The sequence below is a fragment of the Tupaia chinensis genome, unplaced genomic scaffold (assembly GCF_000334495.1).
Source record: "Tupaia chinensis unplaced genomic scaffold, TupChi_1.0 Scaffold000272_1, whole genome shotgun sequence".
NCBI classification, from domain to species: domain Eukaryota; kingdom Metazoa; phylum Chordata; class Mammalia; order Scandentia; family Tupaiidae; genus Tupaia; species Tupaia belangeri.
In genome coordinates, this window is record NW_006159754.1 from 2,321,454 (window position 1) to 2,340,368 (window position 18,915).

At 40.9% G+C, this 18,915-nt stretch overlaps 2 protein-coding genes across 3 annotated transcripts in view; one reads left to right on the top strand and one right to left on the bottom strand.

Annotated features, from left to right (window-relative positions):
• The window catches only part of P2RY14 (purinergic receptor P2Y14), a 60,791-nt gene extending 49,034 nt beyond the window's left edge, over nucleotides 1-11,757 (bottom strand). For both annotated transcript variants that reach the window (XM_006149734.2, XM_027772368.1), the window contains exon 1: nucleotides 11,594-11,757. The gene's annotated coding sequence lies outside the window, so the exon portion shown is untranslated. The remainder of the gene's footprint in view (nucleotides 1-11,593) is intronic.
• Nucleotides 1-18,915, top strand: part of MED12L (mediator complex subunit 12L) — a 393,053-nt gene that overhangs the window by 198,324 nt on the left and 175,814 nt on the right. The window lies entirely within an intron of this gene.

Genomic DNA, 18,915 nt, shown 5'->3' on the forward strand with positions numbered 1-18,915 from the left:
GCAGTCTTAAAAACGTGAAGACCAAGACAGAATAATAAGAAATGAACCTTGCAAATAGCTTTTCTGTGGGAGTTCCTTAATTGTAGTTTAAAAACGTGAACACCAAGAGAGAATAATAAGAAATAAACCTTTTGCTAAACATAGAAGTGTATTTTGGCTGAATAATATTAAGGAAGCAGCTGTCAAAACATAGCTCTTCAGAATAATCTCTCCATTTGTTTGTATGTAGGTTATTTTATCAGTTGCATTGCTAAGTACTTATGAAATGTGTGCTCTAGTTAATTCATTAATTTCTCTAACCACCCCCCCCCCAGTAAAATGGAGACTACTTTTACTTAGTCTTATGCTTTCTTAGTAAAATTTCAAAAAAATAGATTAAAATGCTCTTTTTTTGAGATGCATTAGATGATTGTCTTTATCTTAATAGCAGGAATAGTTCTCTTTATGTAGAAGAAATGTTAATGAAACATTTTTTAAAGCTATCAAAATCCTATAAAATAATGCCAACATTTTAGTCTATAGAAAATATGTCCCTTAAGATTTTCAACATTTATTACTCATTTTAAAATCAATTTTCAACAGAGGTGCTGTGAGTCACTGTTTTATGGAGACTAATTCATTATAGAGAATTCAGTCTATGCTAATGATGCAGTAATTGTTCTAATGTATGTTGAAACCAAAATGAAATATTGTGAACCAATTTTGTTTTCTGTGCTGGGTTAAACAGTAATTTGTACAAAGATTAGAAACTTTGGGTTACTCCTGCCTGAGTCAAAGACTTGTCTAGTTAATTCATTAATTTCTCTAACCACCCCCCCCAGTAAAATGGAGACTACTTTTACTTAGTCTTATGCTTTCTTAGTAAAATTTCAAAAAAATAGATTAAAATGCTCTTTTTTTGAGATGCATTAGATGATTGTCTTTATCTTAATAACAGGAATAGTTCTCTTTATGTAGAAGAAATGTTAATGAAACATTTTTTAAAGCTATCAAAATCCTATAAAATAATGCCAACATTTTAGTCTATAGAAAATATGTCCCTTAAGATTTTCAACATTTATTACTCATTTTAAAATCAATTTTCAACAGAGGTGCTGTGAGTCACTGTTTTATGGAGACTAATTCATTATAGAGAATTCAGTCTATGCTAATGATGCAGTAATTGTTCTAATGTATGTTGAAACCAAAATGAAATATTGTGAACCAATTTTGTTTTCTGTGCTGGGTTAAACAGTAATTTGTACAAAGATTAGAAACTTTGGGTTACTCCTGCCTGAGTCAAAGACTTGTCCTAGAACAGAGCCATAGCAAAGACTTTTCCTAGGGCAGGTTCCCATAGTCTGGACACTTCCAGGTTACTCTACTGAGTGTCATGACTTCTTTCCTATTAGTAGATTTGCTTTCCCTTGTATTACCAAACCTGGGCATAGGCCCTTCAACAGGCTTTAAAAATACACTACTTCTAACATATAGAAAATTTATTAAAGAGTAAGCAATGTTTATAAAGCCCTTACTCTCTCCAGTGAGTATAACTAGAGAAAATAGAGGATACAAAGAAATAATTCAAGATGTATTATGATACGATATGAGACCAATATGTAAAACTCTAATCACTAAGTCTCTAGAAGAAAAGATAGAATATCTTTCAACCTTGAATAGGCAGTGATTTTGTAGAAAACAAAATATACTAGCCATACAAGAAAAAAAATAATAAATTTTACCTCATGGAAATATAAAATTTCCATCTTTCATTAAATAATATTAAGAAAATGAAGTAAAGCAATGGATTGGGAGACAATATTTATAAAACAGCTCTATTAAAAGCTCAGACTGTTTAAAGAAGTTTTAAGTATTGTATAATAAAATGACAAGTCAATTAAAAAAAATAAAGCCTGAAGACTTGAACAATTCACAAAAGTGTTTTAACTGAGGAACACATGCAAAGACCCTATAGCCTCATTAGTCAACTGAAAAGTGAAAAATAAATGTCAGCAACATTGTACTTTATGCTTATTAGAATGGTAAAAAAAAACCCAAAATTCTGTGAATATTTAAAGTGGACAAGGAAATAGATGGAGCCAGCAGGTGGCATGGTGGTTAAGGTGCTGGACCTCCTACATGGCCAACAGCAGTTAGAGTCCTGGAGGCTCGCTTTGCGTTCTTTCTCTCTGTCACTCTCTGGTCAAGTTGAATAATAATAAGAAATAAAATTAGGTAAATAATTCTTAAAAAAATGTTAAACAGGTGGACAAGGAAGTACAATAATTGATATTTCATATATTTTTAGTTGGAGTATAAAATAGTAAATCTACTTTGGAATACAGTTTAGTAACTTATCAAGTTAAAATCTCTTAGGAGATCTCTTAGGAATGATTTAATGTTGTTTGTAGTTGTTTACTCATAAAAAACATGAAAGCATGTCTATAATGACTTTTACTGGAATGTCTGTCTTTCTTTTTTTGGAGAGGTTTTTGCTATAGGGCTTGTGTGCTCTCCAGAAAGAGAGAAACAGAGAGACAGAAAGCGAGAAATCACCCCCCCAGGGGGAATGGCCATGCTGCAATCCCTTCTCCTCCATTCTCCTCTCGGGATCTTGGGCACACATGCACACACACCCGGTGTGAGTTTAAGCCACCGGGTTCAGGACTTGAACCACAGTCGATTACATGGGAGTCCAGCAACATAGCCATTACCTAACTGCTAGTCCCAAGACTTTTACTGGAATGTTTATAGCAACTTTATTCATAATAGTCCCAAATTAGCAACAACCCAACTGCTCTGCAGCAAATTAAAATGGGGAAACAAATTGAGGTATTCTCTTAGTCTAGAGTACTACTCTTGATTTCTGAGTGACACTGAGAAAAGACACATTCCAAAAATGTAAATAAATCTTAAAGCATTATGTTGAGAAAAGAATGCAAAGGAATACATACTGTGTGACTCTGCTTACGTATTACTGGCAAAACCAAGCTCTAGTGATAGAAATCAGGAACCTAGCCTGCAACTGGAAAGGGCCACAAGAGAATATTTTGTGATGGAAATATAATTTATTTTAAATAGGGTGATGTGACCTGATGTCAAGCTTCATTGGACCGTATATTTAGAATCGAGTTTCCATTTTATTATATGGAGTTTATATCCCGAAACTTAGTGGCCAAGAGCCTGACTCTTACAGTAGATGCAGTAAGGATGTTGAGCATACATGGAGCTTGTTGAGCAAATCACAACTTACATGGAAATGTGTGTAAGAGGTGGGAGAGATGGCAGAGTGCGTACTACAGGAGCACTCGGAAATAGGATAAACGGGAATGGCTTTCTGGATTGTGTTGTGTTTTGATGAAGCAAAGAGATACATGTCAAGGTGGGGTAAAACATAAATAAGGTCAAGGCATCTAGTCAAGATGTCAAGATAAAATAAAACAAGATATGTTTGGTATAAATAAACATTAATTGAAGTTAAGTTGTTTCCCTACTTAGTGCCTCATTCCTCCTTATCATATATGTCTCTCATTTCTCATACATACATGCCTCCTTTTCATCTTTTATGACAGTGTACTTCTGTTTCTTTTATCTTTTAGATGTGGCAGCACACACAACTCTTCCCTTCTGAGTTTTTATTGGGTAATCGGAAAAGTCGTAACATATTTTTCTATGCAAAAACGCATCATCATACGTTTGCACCATACTTTCCATACGACCTAATGTGTTAATTTCACAGTGTTAGCATTTCATTTCTCTCAGATTATATCCTATATTTTCAGTGCATCTCTTCACAGAAAGTGCTCCCCAGGTGAAGGTGGTTTGTCCTCCACTAGTGCACAATCCACACTAGTTGATAAAGATTCCTTAAATGAAAGTTTAATAGATGAGCCAAAGAGGATGGCCGTTGGAGTGTGGCTTTGCTACGTTAGTATATGCCGTAGATTGTCTCGTGTAGTAGTGAGTGCTGATAGCTAACATTTTTTTGAATGTTAACTGCGTACGAGGCATTATTTGATAACTCTTCCAATTATTCTTTTAGATAGGTTTTTAGGGTTTATTATTATTATTAATAGATAAGTACATTTAGCAGACAGAGGTTAAAGGACAAATTGTAACTTGAATTTGTCCCTTTGACTTCCATGGTCCTTGTAGTGGTCAGAGCACTGCACTGTGTTACTGAGGAACAAAGATGGTGTTGATGATAGTAAACCTCAATTGCCTTTGTATGTCATCCCACTCACTGTTCTGGGCAATTTATGTACATTAACTCACTTAATCTCCATGACAACGCCATGAGGAAATTGAGTCAATAAGTAACTTTATGAAGGTCGTAAAAACTGGTGATACACACTGCTGTCTCCAAAGTATTTTTAGTTTTCTGTTTAAGTTAAGGCTGCCATGTCCTCCCATAAAACATTTATTGAGAAGCTTCACCATGTTATTAGCCTAGGACAGGGCCTGTTCTTCTCAGTGGCTTTAAGTCTAGGTCTGTGCCTGGGATTTTTTAATCCACGTGGCTTCTCAAGTATCTTGAAATTCTCATAGTACATGAACCAAACTGAGAAACCAGAATTGACTGTCTGAAGATTGTTGTCGTACTTGAATACCTGTCAATTCCTATGGGAGAAAGAGTGCCTTTTAGAATGTACGCTTCATGAAGTTTGGGAATCTGCTTCATGCAGTTTCCTTAGCACCTGGAAGAAGCTGCTAAAAGTTGGTTCATGAAGAAAAATCAGATACTCAAGCCAGCTGACCCATGCTCACAGACAAGGTCTTGCCACACACTCAAAGAGTAGGCGATAAATATGCATTATGAATTTTAAGTTAAAAATAATATATTTAAAGGAGATTTATGTATTTTAAAGGTAAATCCTATTTGACCTGTTTTTGTTTGCCCCCCTTTGGCTAACCAACCTGTGTTTGTGGTTAACCAATCTGCCTCAGCGGAACCAGTTATAAAAAATGCTGCTGTGTTCAAACACTTCATAGACTCGGTGATAACAGGGGTAGCCGGTCTTAGGTAATCTTTTCATCTCAAAGTCTATCCTTTCTCTTCCTTTTTTCACTTCTATAACTGTGGTGTTTGTGGAGATATTTATAGTGGGGAAAGAAGCAGTGAGATCCTTGGGCAGAAGCACAAGTGGGCAGTTTCAGGGGCAAGGAGAATGAGAGCATTCACATTAAAGGCCATCTCCTAGGATATTTAACTGAACTCAGTATTGTTTTTCATATTCGATTTTTGTCATTAGTATGAGCAGGGCTATAAGCTCCTAGCAGGGTTTGCTTAGAGATTTAGATTAAAGTCAGTAACTGCTGGTTTCTCTCCACAATCTATAAACAAAATAAATGTGTAATTTCATAAGTTCTAATATGCCTGAAGATTGTTGTCATAGTTGAATAACTGTCCATTCCTAGGGGAGAAAGAGTGATGATGCTGTTTTATCTGTGTGCCTGCTAGAATGTAAGCTTCACGAGGTTTGGGAATCTGCTTCATGCAGTTTCCCTGACTCCATCTGGAGTCAGGGCTGCCACATGGTAAAGAATCAGAGTTTGTTGAATGAGTAAATGACTGAAATATCTTTTTTGCTGGGGGGGAGGAGAGGTTTTTGCTATAAGGGTGCGTGTGCTCGCCAGAAAGACAGAGACAGACAGAGAGACAGAAAGCGAGAAATCACCCCCCAGGGGGGATGGCCACGCCACAATCCCTTCTCCTCCATTCTCCTCTCGGGATCTTGGGGGCACGCATGCCCATGTGCCTGGCATGAGTTTAAGCCACCAGATCTGGGACTTGAACTGCGGTCGACTACATGGGAGTTCAGCGACATAGCCATTATACTAACTGCTGGTCCCATGACTGAAAGATCTTTAGAATAAGAAAATTTCATTGACGTGCACTAGCAGGATGGAAATGTTCCTTAGTTGATGTTTTCTGTGAGCTCACCTATACCCTTTGACCTTAAGGCCAATACTCAAGGGGAAGGTCCTCTAAGTGACAGGTGAGTTTTTCCAGCCAGGAATCTTACTATCAAAGAGAAGTTTGGCACATTTTAAGTCTGCTTGATAAAAATTGTTCCTAGAGTCCAATCGCTCAGAGATGTGATTAAAAATAAGGTCGTGTGATCCTGAAAAACTAGGATCAGATTCTTTTTCCAAGTGACCACACCAAAATCTACAGTCTCCTCTGGGACAAAACTCAGAAGCCAAATAGCTGATCCTTTCCTCTTTTCTTTGATATCTTAACTTCAAGAACAGATGTTCTATATTTGGGTAGAAACTGTCACTCCTCTCCGGCTGTTTTCTTATCTGAAAGATGAAGGATCAGAACACGATAGCCAAGGCCTTTGATGCTTCTCAAAAACAACAAATGGGAAACTTCAGTGAAGAATAAAGAGTGAGCCATTTAATTTCGATTGAGTAAAGACAGAGGTTTCAAATGAATCTATAGTTGATGAACTCCAAAAGCACGTGATCAATATTTCACTTCGACTTTAGAAGAAAAGGCAGATTGAAAATCTTTGTGGTAAACTTGACTTTTCTGTGAATTGATACAGCCAAGTGATGTTTATAAAACTAAAATTTAGTTAATTCATAGGCGTATCCTTATCTAGGAGCCTAGTCAAGAAAAGAAAACTCCCTATAGAAAGGCGCCAGAAGATTTATTAAGGAGGACTTTCAAGACCTGATGGGGAGACTTGATCTCTCCTGCTGCTTGGGAAGCAGGGAATTTGAACTAGATTTTATGCAGTTTGGTGATGAGTACCTTTTTGTAAAGATAGCTGCTCTGAAATTACTTTCTGGAGTTGTCTTGCCCAAACTTTTATGAAGGACTGTACCTTTCAGCAGTTGGCGGGGCCAGGGTGAGGTCTGTGGGTGCAGAAGCAGACTGTAGCAGCAAACATGAAGCTAATTGGAAATCCCAAGCAGTAGATATCAGCTGACCCATGAAACCCCTTTGCACGGTCTAAGCTGAAATGTAAGGGTGACTCTATAATGTACTATCCAAACCAGGATACTTCTGAAAAAGCAAGGGGCACTACTTACATTTACGCCCTGACAGCAGGTGAATATTGGGAACTGGAGTGACCTAGGGCATGAAGTCACTCTGCCCGATGGAGCTTAAAATTGAGTGTGCAACAAAACCACCTAGAAGGCTTGTTAAAACAGCTTTCTGTGCTCCCTCCTCAGAGTTTCTGACTCAGTCAGTCAGGCTAAAGTCTAAAGAATCCGCATGTTCAGCCAGGCCAATGTAACTCATTCCATCAATGCAGTGGGTCTCGGGCTTTTGAGAACCTCTGCTCTTCCTAAACTGGTACTGATGATGTAATTTTCAGTCGAAGGGGATTCGCCTAGTGTCCATCCTCCTCTGCTGGACAGCCTTCTACTGGTGAGTAAGGAGGAGGAGGATGGACACTTCCTTCTTCCTGTGAGGAAGCTGGCAGAATAAGCTTGTGTTGGTGGTGTTAGCCTTTCTCCCTGGATTGATGTGTTCTTGGTATTTAGACTCTCCACTTGTTACTGACTTATCAAGGAAATGCTGCAGCCACACGGAATAAGCCTGATGACTTCTAGGTGCTCAGAATAGACCCTCAGGGGGAACCAGCAGTTAGCGTAATGGCTATGTCGCTGGACTCCCACGTAGTCGACCATGGTTCGCATCCCAGACCCGGTGGCTTAAAACTCACGCCGGGCGCGTGTGCGTGCGTGCCCAAGATCCCGAGAGGAGAATGGAGGAGAAGGGATTGCGGCGTGACCATCCCCTCTGGGGGGTGATTTCTCGCTTTCTGTCTCTATGTCTCTGTCTGTCTGGCGAGCGCACGCGCCCTACAGTGAAAAAACTCTAAAAAAAAAAAAAAAGAATAGACCCTCAGGCTTAGGGAAGCCTCAGGAATTTACTGTACTCTAGAGGTGTTTTGCAGAGTGACCATCGTTCTGGGCAATCACAGTCCTATTCAGCAGCTGGCTTCAGAAGTGCTTTAAGTCAAATAGGAAATGTCTTGACTTTTCTTCTTTTTCTTTCTCTCCTTGTCCTATCCCCTCTTCATCTTAAGTTGAATAAAAAATTTGTGGACAGTTGTGTGTGTGTTGGTTTGCTTATTTATTTAAAAAGAGTGGCTTGCTGTGTCCCAGGATCCTCTTGCCTCAGCCTTCTGAGCAGCTGGGACCACAAGTGTAGGACACAGCATCCGGCTCTATCAGACAGGATCTCGCCTGTTGCCCAGCCCGGCCTTCAGCTTGCAGCCTTCCTGCCCAGCCCCCTGAGTTTCTTTGATTACAGGCACACACCATTGTACGTGCTGTGTTGGCTGAACCAGGAGTCCAGATCCAGGCTCCCCCTGTGGCCCCAGCCTGTGGCGCTCGGCATCTGAGCAGCATGTACCACCACAGCTGGGCTGGCGGTTTTATTAATGAGGCCAGTGCAACATGGGATTCTCCTAGATAAGTGGTTCTTACAGTGTGGATCCTGGATCAGCAGCAGTTTTACATGGGGATTTGATAAAAATGCAAATTCGGGACTGGCACATTGGAGCAGTGATAAAGCAGGGCGCTGCGATGCCCGGCCTGCATGGGAAGGTCCTGCGTTTGCAGCCCGAGTTCTCCCTGTGTGTGCTAGGCGTGTGTGTCTGTTGTGATCTGGCCTGGCTGATTGGGGGTGGACTGTAGTGTGAGGACCACGTTGGGTGTGCCCGTCTCTCTCCTTTTCTCTCCGTCTCTTTCATAAAGAATTTTTTAAGAAGGCTTTATAAAGAAAAGCAAATTCTTATACCCCAACCCAGATTTACTGCATCAGAAACCCTGTGGCCACAGCCCAGGGATACATGGTTTAAGAAGCCCTCTCTGTGGGAACCAGCAGTTAGCGTAATGACTATGTTGCTGAACTCCCATATAGTCAACCGCGGTTTGCATCCCGGACCCGGTGGCTTAAAACTCACGCCGGGCGCATGTGCGTGCGTGCCCAAGATCCTGAGAGGAGAATGGAGGAGAAGGGATTGCAGCGTGACCATCCCCCCTGGGGGGTGATTTCTCACTTTCTGTCTCTATGTCTCTCTCTGTCTGTCTGGTGAGTGCTCGCGCCCTATAGCGGGGGGAAAAAAAAAGCCCTCTCTGTGATTCCAACATGGACTTGTGTTTGAAAACCACTGTTGTAGCTAGTCTGATACCTTATTTGTTTTGATTCACAAAGACATTGAAATGTCTGAGTTATGTTTTCCAAAGGTCTGGCATGTAATTTCACAAACATCTGCTTTGATGAAGTTAGTCTTTAGAGTAATAGCGAAAACAATTGGGAAAAAAAAAAGCCCTCTCTGTGATTCCAACATGGACTTGTGTTTGAAAACCACTGTTGTAGCTAGTCTGATACCTTATTTGTTTTGATTCACAAAGACATTGAAATGTCTGAGTTATGTTTTCCAAAGGTCTGGCATGTAATTTCACAAACATCTGCTTTGATGAAGTTAGTCTTTAGAGTAATAGCGAAAACAATTATAATGATGTTAGATCTCATCTACTGAATACTTCCTATATTACTGTGTTGAAGACTTTGTAAACAGCTGATTTCATTCTTGCGGCAATCTTGTTCTGATGTCATTATATGGAAGGGATTGGGGGTAGGGGACAGGAGCTTGGTTTACTGGACTCTCAGAGGTGGTTACTTAGTACCTGGTGCCTCGTGTAACCATTGATATTTTGATTTTTTTTTTTTTTCCCCCATTTAGTCACCTGTCTTGAAGGGGCGTTTTCTTTTGCCCTCCTGCCTGGATGTATTTATTCTGTTTAAGGATGTTAGCAATGATTATAATCCCGTGTTTTTACTACATATTGAATATCCCTTACATGAAATACCTGGAACCAGAAGTGTTCAGAGTCTTCAATATTTCTTTTTCAAATTTCGGAATTTGAAATTTTTAAAAAAGAATGATCTTATTTAACTTTATTTATTTGTTTGTTTATTTATTTGTTTTAATTTAACCAGAGAGGGACAGAGTGAAGAGAAAGAGAGAGCGGGAGAGGGGGAGAGAGGGAGAGAGAGGAAGTGAGAAAGCAAGCCGTCAGGTCTGGGACTCAAACCTCAGTCAGCCTGCCGGCTCCTAGAGTAAGCATTTTTATAACAGGACAATGTTTTAACAGGAAATTCTAAGTACTAGGTAAAACTACATGATTGAAGATGCAAGTATTTGAAGAGAATTGAAGGGGATTCGGGGGCATGGTCAGGCATGATTGGTGGGAAGAGCTGGGGGGCAAGGATGGCCTGGTTGAAGCCCTGTGGGCTACAGGGACCAGTGGTGGTGAACGGAGTGCAGGCGTCTCTGTGTGCTCAGGGGATCCAGGCCCTGGGAGATCAGCCGCAGACTTGCACAGGCTCATTACACCCTGTACCTGCTTCCTCAAGTGTGAAATGAGTACCGTAAGGCCTCGTAACACTGCAAACGAGAGTGGTTGCCCCACACCCTGCCACTTCCCCTTACTGGTCTTCATGCTTTGCATACCTTGGTATCCCCTCATGTCTTCCTTATTAAGATCGAAACATTCATCGCAATACATAGTTCATGTGTATATACCAGTGTGTGTGTGCGTGTGTGTGTGTGTGTGCGCGTGCACATGTGTGTATGTATTTAAAAGTTTTCTTAAAGTATACAATTTATTTTTACATGTCTATAAATCATAACATGTTATTTTGATATTTTATAGTACGTGCATTATTTTATTTTTTAAATTTGATATCTCCATTTTTTGGTGATAAAACTGATTTCAAGTTTACATGTTTTAAAAAGATGAATATGCAAGCTACAATTTATTATTTATTATTATTTTTTTTACCAGCATGACCTTCGATACATATTTAGGATTAATTGACCTTGTTTTTAAAAATACAGCCCAGGTGGATTGCTTGGGATTGGTTGAATACGCTGACATTAAGAGTCTGTGCTCATTTCCCTCTAATTTAAATTTACAGTGTTTATAATATTTTAAGTAATTTAGTTGAGTAGTCATAAATCGTAGATAGCTAGCATATAAATTTTTGCTATGCATAAGCTAGATATTTTTGTGGTTTATAATTCTCTTTGAGGGCAAATAAATATTTTATTAGATGTTAGTAGGGTTAACTTACTCTAATAATGACAAAAGATAAAATGCTTTTAGCTATATAAGTACAACTAGATACACTATATATCTCTGCACACTTGCAATTACAAGCAAAACATATTCACCCTAATTCATAATCAATAGCAATAACTTATTTTGTGATGTTTTTCAGAAACATTTTTTAATACACATTTACAAGTATTTGATATTTTGTCCTGGATTATTACCTTGTAAACATTTTCTTTGCTATCTTTTCATCATAGATATATTTTGATAGCCACACTGGAAATCCTAAACAATTATCAGTGATAATATTTCAGCTTTGGGTCTGAAAATTAGCATGGGCAGATATATTGACATTCCAACCAATTACAGTTTTGAAAACAAAAAGTAACTTACTGAGAAAAATATGAATGCAGATAGCTCAGTGATTCCCAGCATTACTGCTGGCCAGCTCAGAAATCTTTTTCCCTCCCTGTGCACCATTCATATCCACTCAAATTGTTTCATGGAAAAGCCTTTTCCTTACCTTTTTCTAGCTCTTCATCCCCCAAGTCAAACAGCATTCGTTCCAGCGTGTGTCTCAACGTAGGCTCCAAAGTAGCAATGTTATGCACAGAATTCTTGCTCATCTTCAAGAAGAGATAGAAATGAGGAACCCGATAGAAACCATGAGATAGTGACTTGGCTGTCACTCTGTTGCATTAGTTGGTTAGAACTAATTAAACTAGGAAATGGTAGCAAGGAGGAAGAAGGAGAGTTTTGATCTGTGTGGATATCAGAATGGCCTCTGTTCCAGTTCTTTTTCCTTTAATAATGCAAACAACAGCCTGATTCTTTTTCTTTTTAATGTTCTAGGACCTTTTCCCCATATCTGCACATCATTTGATAAATAAGTAGCCAGGCAATAACTCAATAGATTATTTTCTAAAGTTTACCTTTGTCAAATTGAACGCATGGTTAAGAGGCAGAGAACTGTGGGTAAGATACGGTTCTATCTGAAATGCCTTTTTAAGAGAAAATTGTCAACACTCACAGAGTGTAACATAGCTAGGAATGGGTGGAATTGAAACCATCTGAAAATGTAGAGTGAGCATTTGAGGCAAGGAGGATTTTGACATCAATAGCCACATCTGCTAGATAAGTAGCCATATCTGCTAGATAAAAGAGATTACTGTTGTCTTTTCTTTTCCACATGTTTTCCATATTTGAATGCTACTGTATTTGAATGTTACTGACAGATCATGAGTAATACTTTAAACTCATTCTGTTCATATTTTCCTGTTTACATTGCTCGTGTTTTTGTTTTGAAAGTGTCCGTATTTTAGTTCCTCTTACACGTTACAATAATTTGCAATGTCCTATGGAGTGCTCCATTTTCATTCTCATCACAGACTAGTGTCATTAGGTTTGGAAACACAAGAAGTTGGCTACAGGGCATCAAAGTGTGTTACTCTGAAGCAGAAAGAAAACAGTAGTCCAGAAAGCTCTTTATAAGGCTCTAATATTTCCAGTGAGTTCACTCAGGTTGGTCTGGTGCCAAATTATAAGCCAAGAGCTTGACGTATAAAGTTAAATTTGCCTTCGAGACATACCCCTGCATTTGCTGTTATAGTAATCCATAGTAACTGTCATGGAGCTTGTGACCTGCCAGCTACAATTCTAGGTACTTTACATGTTCTACGTAGCAGTGGGGTTCTGGTCTTCGGAGAGGGAATAACCACCAAAGCATACCCAAGTCCTTGCCCTCTTGAAATGCATTTACTTATTTTGTGTCTCACTCTCAAACTTGTAGTCACTTGGATTTAGAGGCAGTTGAGAGAGACATCCGACGTGGCTCTGCCATAGAGACCCATTCTCTAGGCCCACCCAGAACCAAGGTGTCCTCACGGCCGCTTTGACTAATGGACTTGAAGTGCTGGTGTGCACGGAGAGGCTTGTTAGCTTCAGCTGCATGGAGATGTGCTGGGTAAATAGACACGGGGACAAAGGAGATGTGAGGAGGAGCCATTAGGGCCCCGGTTATTGCCAGGACACATAACAGATCCTCTGGATGTAAACATTCTGCCGATTAATGGATGATTTGGCATTGGTAGTCTTTCAGCTGTAGCTCTCAAAGCTTGCCTGATTTATTGCAGGAGTCAGTGTTTACGCTGACAGTCCTCAAAACACTCACCATTTGTCCCACTGCTCTTGTACTTCTTAACTTTCCTGGAGTGGGTTCCATATCCTTGCTACTGAGTCTGACTGGGGAGGACATTATAATTTCCTTTTCTGGAGCTGTTTGCTTTCTTCCTCCTCTTTTATTGATTTATTTATTTTTCTTATGAAGTTAATTTTTTCCATGAGTGTGAGAAGAAGAGACAGACAAACTGCATTCCAAACTAATCCATGCCTAGCCCTCAGCCAGCGCTGGTTCATGGGCATGTGTGTGTGCTGAGTACTCAGGGAGGTCTCTGGACTCGAACTGAGGACCTTCTTGTGTGGGACTGCCTCACAAGAGTGTTGTATTTTACCACTGTACAATCCTCTGCTTTCCTCTTACTAGGGATTTTCTAAGTCCAAGGCTGAAGGGATAGCCCTACGGGTAATCCCCTGATGGCAGAAGGTCCACATAAGGTAGACTCTGTAAGACACTTGGGAGTAGAGGAATTACAGAGACGTTGAGAGCTAATGGCCCACCCAGGTGTCAGCTGTCACCCTGCACCTGCTGGGTGTAGTGCTGCCTCATCTTTGGATGAGGCAGCAGATTCGAAACACTGGGTGCTGATTGCACATGCTGTTCTCGATGCTTGGCTTGTTTTGCCTGAGCGCACTCAGCAACACTGTGAGCTAAGTAGGTCACTGCTGTCCCCTCCACCCCTTTTTCTTAACAGATGAAGAGCTGAGGCATAGAGATGTAAACTTGGGTCTTACAGCTTCTGGAGCTGGGGTTTGGACCCTGGCAGAGCAGCTCCTGGAGCCTGTGCTCCTGTACTGCCCTTCCACGTGTCGATATCTGAATCCATTGCTTGACAAACCTGTGCGGGCCTGATACTGTGGATGAACACAAAACCTGGCCAAGCACTGTATTTGGCTTTAGGCTGCCCTGTTGTGACCTCTTGGTCTTGTTTTTTTTTCGGCAGGTAGCAGGGCAAGGATGGTATGGAGGGTACTGTTAGCACTGAAAGGAAAGACTTATCTACAAAGACTGGATCAGGTCACACACATACGTGCATACATTGGATAGAGAAACTTCCTTTAAGATCCTTCCACAACTAGAAAACATAGCCACCCTCTGCACAGTGACCGTTCTTGTTTTTACAAATGAGAAAATAGAGCTTCCAAAAATTTGAGTAGGGCAAGTTAGAAGGTGCCAGGATTAGACTCGGAGCACTTCTCTCAGTTCTCTTTCTTCTTAAATTTGATAGAGGTTGCATGAACTTGCTGGAGAGAGACAGAGAGGGAAAGTGAAAAAGTACCCTTCTTACTTCGGGGTTGGTCATTCTTCGGTCACTTCTCCATTTCTCCTTTTGGGACTTGGAGCATGCACAAATGTGCATGGTGTGTTTTTTCAAGCTGCTGGGTCTGAGACTTTCACCACAAGGCCAGCCATTTGGGATCCAGCCAACTTAACCACCAGGCCACCTGCTGGCCTGGAGCAGTATTTAGATTCAGAGCTTAGGATTTCTCCTCTAGTCCTCCAGCTTTTCCTTAGAAGCAGATGCGCAATGTACTGCTTCGCTAGTTTCACAAGCATCTAAGAGTCAGGTACACTTTGGACAGTCTTCATTAGAATGTAGGAAAACTATTTTCTCATTAAGAATTATTGACTGATTGTATGTGCTCAAAACATTTTAGTTCAAGATGATTAATGTGAAGAAAGTAATGCCCTGGGCCAGCAGACAGTGCGGTGCTTACATCACTGAAACCCCACATGGCTGAGCACAGTTCGAATCCCAGACCCGATGGCTTGAAAATCATACCAGGAGCATGTGTTTGCATGCCCCAGATCTTGGGAGGAGGTTGGAGTAGAAGGGATTGCAGCATAGCCATCCCTCACTGGGGGGGTGGTTTCTCACTTTCCCTCTCACTGTCTGTTTCTCTCTCCAGTGAGCACATGCACCCTCTGACAAAAACAAACAAATAAGGGACCAGTAGATGCCGTAATGGTTATGTTGCTGGACTCTCATTTAGGCTGGGCACATATGTGTGCATGCCCAAAATTCCAAGAGGAGAAGGGATGGTTGTGTGGCCATTTCCCCTGGGGGTGATTTCTCGCTTTCTGTCTCTGTCCCTTTCTGTTTCTCCAGTGAGCACATGCCCCCTATACAAAAATCTCTCTAAGAAAAAGGAAGGGAATGCCCAACAAACAAAGAGGTGTAGGATATATCCAGTTTAGAAGGTAGGACAAGAGGTAGGGTCAATCGCGAAGGCCATTTTTGTACCTTGGAATGAGGGAATATGCACACGGGAGTATCCATGAAAAACCGTTTGTGAGTTATCCGTTCATCCTGTATCCTCAAGATCACATGTCTCAGGATAGATTGTCTTAGTACAGTGTTTAGCTGTACGACCTTGCTGACAAGGGGTCAGGGTAGGTTTGTAGTTTGTTGTTCCATGTTTGGGAGACATCAGGGAGAGAGCAGAGGCAGCCTGCAGCTGGCTGTCCTTGTTCCCTACTCATCTACTCATCCTGGGACTGGGAAGCTATTATTTCCGGCTCCCCCACCCCCCACCCCAGAGGTTTTTGCCTTAGGGCATGTGCACTGCTGAGAAAGACAGACAGAGAGAGTCAGAGAGAGAGGGAGGGAGGGAGGGAAAGGGAGACCATTGTATACATGCCTGACTGGTCGTCAGTATCCCCTAGTGACTTGTAGATCCCAAGACAGTACTTCAGAAGAACTAAATCAGAATCCTTGTGTTTTTGGCTGAATAATCTATAGTTTCGAAAGTATCTAGGTAATTGAGAAATGTGATCAGGTGAGTTATCCCTGCTCTCCTGATTTAGAGCCACTGTTCTTTATTTTTAAAATAATTATTTAACTTTTTTTTTTTTTTTTTTAATTTGACCAAAGAGGGAGAGGGAGGAGGAGAAGGAAAGGGAGGGAGGGAGGGAGAAAGAGAAAGAGAAAGAGAGAAAGCAATCCTCCAGGTCTAGGACTCGAACCATGGTCAGCCACGTTGGAGTCCAGCACCCTTAACCACCACACCATCTACCAGAGCCGTTGTTCTTAACACTTCAAGGAACTTGCATCTTCCTGACGGGCGCCTCCCTCTCAGCCCGTTTTTGTTTAGCTCACTCCATCTGTCGGGACCCTGCTTCTTCAGTTATCTCCATAATTGGGACTCCTGCAGACCTGTGCCCTGAGCACAGAAGTTTTGATGGTTACGGTAATAAACAGGTGGTTGATGTTCATGAGAAAGATTCCGAGGGATCCAGCGGGAGGACGTTCTGAACAACCAGAGGTTAGTTGACACCCAAGGAGACAGAACAACAGGGGCTTAAGTCACAAAATAGTAATGCCTGACTTTTCCTGGGGCCTTTAGCCTTATATTTCATTCTGTCTTCTCTTTTTTCCCCCCAGTGAATGTCAACAGGTGATAAAAATCCCTTCTTACATTGTCTGCCATCACACCCTCTTCTTAGCAAGGAAGACTGTGCCCTGCCATCCAAGTTTTAAAAAGTGGCCTCAGCTATTGTAGTGCGTAGAGATTGTGAAAATATAAGCAGACTATGAATAATTCAGAATTATTTTAATGCAGGATTTAAAATTGGTTCTGCCATGAAAACAAAGCAAAAAACGTTTTACTTTTCCATAAGATTTTATGGTAGACATTTTGTGGAAATGCTTACATGCAGAGGTTAGCTTGTCTATGTTTTTCCCTATTAGAATTGCAAATAAGTATCTTATCAGTGCTTGAAAAAATATTTTTGCCTGACAAACAATACTGATTTTATTTATTAGTGTATTTATTTTTAAGATCCCCCCCACCCCTGCATTGGATGCATGCCTCACTGGAGAGACAGAGCGAGCTAGTGAGAGGGAAAGTGAGAAATTACTCCCTAGCCAGAATCACTCCATTCTCACACATGTCTGGCATGAATCTCAAGTGTCTGGGTCTGGGACTCAAACCACAGATGGCCACGTGGGAGTCCAGAGTCTTAACCACCATGCCACCTGCTGGCTTCTTATTATGTGTTTTTAAAATGAGATGTTTTATTATGCTATTTACCAACATGAATAACTCAGCTTTATTCACACTAGACACCAGGCACTATACAAAACAACTAATAATAAAACAGTAATAATTACAATAAAATGATAGATATGGTCCCTAATTTCAAGATTATCACTATCAAAAAAACAAACAGGAAACAAAATGTTAAAATAGTCTGCCTACTGTTTAAATCTGTGGCATTTTGACTTACGCTAAATGTCGGAGTGTCGAAAAAGTCAGGCATTTTTACGCACGACAGAAAAACTATGTCATGACTTTTCCTACAACCCAGTAGTTTCATGTTTCCTTCCCACTTTCCCAGTTCCTTTTGTGAAGTCCTACGATGAAAGTACTGTGGGATTTCAACCTGGTCAACCTTTTCTCGGAACGCTCCACATACCTCTGGTGTCACTTCCACCCCGACCCACCCCACGTGCTCACAGACGCCTACACATTTTCCTTCTCCACTTCCCTTTAGGCAGGGCCCGGCCTTATTCGTAAGAGGACTGGTTATATATAAACATCCCTTGGGTATTCGTACTGCAAATAGAGTGAGCCAAACACACGTAATACTAAACTATGTTTGTTCTTGTTTTCAGTTTCCATCCAGCCTGTCGTCGTCAACTCCCACGAAAGCTGATTTTCTTAAATCTTGATTCCCTAAATGTTCTAGTTTGTTCTTTGTCCTAAAATTCAGCGATGCCTGATCTCAGAGTTCTATATTTTGCCATGTTTTTTTAGTAAGGACAAAAACAGCCTCATTCAGCCACTTCCCAGTTGCTGCCCCAATCAGTAAGAGACGCAGCAGTGCCCTTTCCCTGTCACTCGCTGTCCTACAGACTCGAGCGTGTGAGTCCTGTTTTTACAGATTTTATTCTTTTTCATGTCTTTTTTCTTTTTTTTGAGAGGTTTATCTCTATAGGGCGTGTGCGCTCACCAGACAGACAGAGACATAGAGACAGAAAGCGAGAAATCACCCCCCAGGGGGGATGGTCACGCCACAATCCCTTCTCCATTTTCCTCTTGGGATCTTGGGCACGCACACACACGTGCCCGGCGTGAGTTCTAAGCCACCAGGTCCGGGACACGAACCGCGGTCGACTACGTGGGAATCCAGCGACATAGCCATTACACTAACTACTGGTTCCCTTCTTTTTCATGTCTTTGTAGTATTCCAAAATTTACTCAATCAGTTCTGAATGATGGATATGAAAATGTTCAGTGAATTTATTTTAGCCATCACAGCTATTAACTGGGTTATATAATTAAAAAAATTTTTTTTCACCGTCTTCCTGTGACTTACAATCATGTGCATGTGTATGTGTGTAAAGAGGTACGTGGCTGCAGACTGAATGCCACTGGGCATTGAGAAATATATTGGGATAAGATGCAAAGGATTTTAGTGCAAGTATTTGAAAGAAGTGAGTTTGGAGGTTGCCCTCTAAAGAAACTGTGATAGAGCTGGTGTCCAGAAATGCTTCCTGCTGGGTGGCTCCTAGGTCTATAGGATGAGGTGGAAATCAACCTAGTATCAAAAGAAGGTTGTGAGCAGAGGTTCAGTGGTGGAAGCGTCATCAGAGATGGAGCAGGGCGTGTTATGAAAGCTCCTCAGTGTCATACTGAGGACGTCACAATTCAGTATGCCATGGA